Source organism: Physeter macrocephalus, chromosome 17 (genome assembly GCF_002837175.3).
Source record: "Physeter macrocephalus isolate SW-GA chromosome 17, ASM283717v5, whole genome shotgun sequence".
Taxonomy (NCBI): Eukaryota; Metazoa; Chordata; class Mammalia; order Artiodactyla; family Physeteridae; genus Physeter; species Physeter macrocephalus.
This window is the reverse complement of record NC_041230.1, coordinates 34,960,301-34,963,533: the sequence shown is the minus strand read 5'-3', so window position 1 is coordinate 34,963,533 and position 3,233 is coordinate 34,960,301. Positions and strand designations below refer to the sequence as shown.

The following is a 3,233-nucleotide window of genomic DNA, read 5'->3' as shown; positions in this document are numbered from 1 at the left end:
ATGAATGAATGATTAAATGAATGAATGAATGGGTGCATTTCCAACTTACAAGTGCAAAAACACTTCTACTTGTGGACGTGTGACCTCAGGAAGTTGTTGGTGACTCCCAAGCACTTAATCACTGAAATCACTTATTATCATATATGTGTGTGTATGTGCACACTAACAGTCACTTCCCCAGTGTTGTCAGTCAGAATCATTCAATACTTAGGGCACTTTATGTTTTGGTATGACTTCAGAATAAATGTGTCTTCCTGAGCCACTGATCATCTTTGATTTGAAATACAATTTGGGGGAGGCTATCATGGGTCAGTTACTATGCCAGGTGCTAGGAATAAAATAGGCAAAAACAATTTCTCTACATGTGCAGAAACTCAGAGATAAGTTTAGGACAAATACGTACAAGGAACTAGAGAGCACTAAGAAGGGCTTTGGACTTGTATTTGGATGTGAGACCTGAAGGATGAATATAAACTGTGCATGCAGAGATGGTGGGCATAGGAGTAGGCAGTGGACTATTTGGGGAAGCTTTTACAGACTGATGGATCTTCATGTGTGAATGGCACATGGTATGTGAGAAGATCTGAGAGAAGATATACGTTCATGAATGTGGAGTGTCTATGTTTACTTGGAATGACAGGAAGAAGGAGATAAAATCTGAGAGCAAAGAGAAAATAAACTCTGAGAGATAGGAGAAAAAAGCGATAAAATCTGAGAATAAGCAGTACCAAATCGCAAAGAGCCTTGTAAACTTAGCCTAATATCTTGTACTTTATCAAGGGCTTTGAAGGTTATTGAATGGTTTCAAGTAGGGGGTGCAGTGTTATCTTCAGATTGCTTTTGAGAAAGATTACTCTGCTGTGTGAAAACATGGTGAGATGGGCAACACTGAAAGGAGAAGATATGTTTCTTCATCTAAGATGTTAACACAGTTGGAAACCAGCAGGGTGTGTTTGAAATGGGTCCTGTACCATTTGATAAAATAGTGCAGGTAGGATTTGAGGCAGAGCCAAACACAGAGCCTGGCACAAAATATGCATGCAAAATATCTCAGTTTCTCCCCACTCACTTCTAATTTCCTCCTTTTCTCTTGTCCTATAATTTTCTTAAGTGCTATTATACGTTGCTTATGTTATGTCTGTTTTATGTATGTGTGTGGGAGAGTGGGGTAAGAATTGGCCTACCTACAGTCAAATCTCCAGGCAGCACCGAGTCTTTCAAGAATCACATTCCACTTCTTATCCGTAAAAACACCAAACGGCGGATGACGCTGGTGCTGCGGGAGGGCCCGGAGGCCCTGGGGGCCCTGGAATGGGAGGCCAAGGTGGCTTCCTAAGAGGCTTCAGCCGAGGCATCCTGGGCCGGGGCCAAGGCCATGGAGCTCAGAGAGGCAAGGACGAGGACGAGGAGTGGCTCCCTGTCACCAAGCTGGGCCGCCTGGTCAAGGACATGAAGATCAAGTCCCTGGAGGAGATCTATCTCTTCTCTCGACCCATCAAGGAATCTGAGATCATCGACTTTTTCTTGGGGGGCATCCCTCAAGGACGAGGTTTTGAAGATTATGCCTGTGCAAAAGCAGACCCATGCTTGCCATCGGACCAGGTTCAAGGCATTTGTTGCCATTGGGGATTACAACGGACAATGTGGTTTGGGTGTCAAATGCTCTAAGGAGGTAAGCCACTGCCATCCGTGTGGCCATCATTCAGCCCAAGCTCTCCATCGTCCCAGTGCAGCAAGGCTACTGGTGGAACAAGATTGGCAAGTCCCATACCATCCCTTGCAAGGTGACTGGCTACTGTGGCTCTGTGCTGGTGTGCCTCATCCCTGCCCCCAGGGGAACTGGCATCATCTTAGCCCCTGTGCCCAAGAAGCTACTGATAATGGCTGGAATTGACAACTGCTACATCTCTGCCAGGGGCTGCACCGCCACCCTGGGCAATTTCGCCAAGGCCACTTTTGATGCCATTTCCAAGACCTACAGTTATCTCACTCCTGATCTCTGGAAAGAGACAGTGTTCACCAAGTCTCCGTATCATGAATTCACTGACCATCTTGTAAAGACCCACACCAGAGTTTCCATGCAGAGGACGCAGGTGCCAGCTGTAGCCACCACATAGTTTTATATGAGAAAAATACAGTGAATGAAGCTGGTTTAAAAAAAAAATCACACTCCAGCTCTTTTAATGCCCTTTTAATTTCTTTTTAGTTCTACTTTGAATAGGACTCTCTCTCTCTCCAGGTGTTCCTTCTCATGGGTGGGAAAAAAGAAAGGGGAGAAAGTTATGATTGTCCTTTCCTCCAGTCTCTGAGTGTGACATTGCTCCGTCCATATACAATCTCCCCAATTTTCAGGTATACAAAGAGGTCAAGGAAGACATTTTTATCATCCTTTCCCTTATATGTCCTTGTTATCTGTGATCTTCTTAACAAGAACCTGTGGTGAAGTAGTAAGTTGACGAAGTCCACATAGACCTGATACTATTCAATATTCATTAACTGCTTCTCTCTTTGAGGGGAAGGAGGTAAATATACCCTATCTGATCAGATGGTATTATGGTTAATTTTATATGTCAACTTGACTGGGCCACAGAATGCCCAGACACCTAGATAAATGTTTTTTTCTGGGTGTGTTTGTAAGAATGTTTCCAGAAGAGATTAGCATTTCAGTTGGGGGACTGAGTAAAGCAGATGGCCCTCCCCAATTTTGGCGGGCATCATACAATCCATTGAAGGCCTGAATAGAACTAAAAGGTGGAGGAAGGTTGAGTTTGCTTTCTGACTGAACGTTTGAGATGGGACACTGGTTTTCTCCTAAACTTTGACTGGGACTTACACCATCATCATCCCTGGTTCTCAAGCCTTCAGACTCAGACTGGATTTATACCATTGGCTCTCTAACTCTCTCTCTATATATATCCTATTTATTCTGCTTCTCTGGAGAACTGTACTAATACTGATGTTAAAATAGGAAAATTATGTCAAAAGGTTGTTATGGAAGAAGAAAACGTGTTACAGTGAAACAACTTTCACTTCCATAGCTCCAACTGCTCTGGAATTAGGGGCAATTTCTCCAGGGATGGCAGCTTGACAGCAAATGGCTGAGTCTCTGAAAGGCTATATGATCATTTTTCTAAGTAAACTGTGGAGCATATCTTCATTGAGATAAAATGCACAGATCCAGTTTAAAGGAATGCTACAACCCCCATCCACCTGACAAACTATTGTCTTAAACG

At 43.6% G+C, this 3,233-nt stretch overlaps 1 pseudogene; it reads left to right on the top strand.

The window, feature by feature from the left end:
* The first annotated feature begins 1,257 nt into the window (after positions 1-1,257).
* Positions 1,258-2,117, top strand: LOC102995212 (40S ribosomal protein S2-like; annotated as a pseudogene).
* Positions 2,118-3,233: the final 1,116 nt, after the last annotated feature.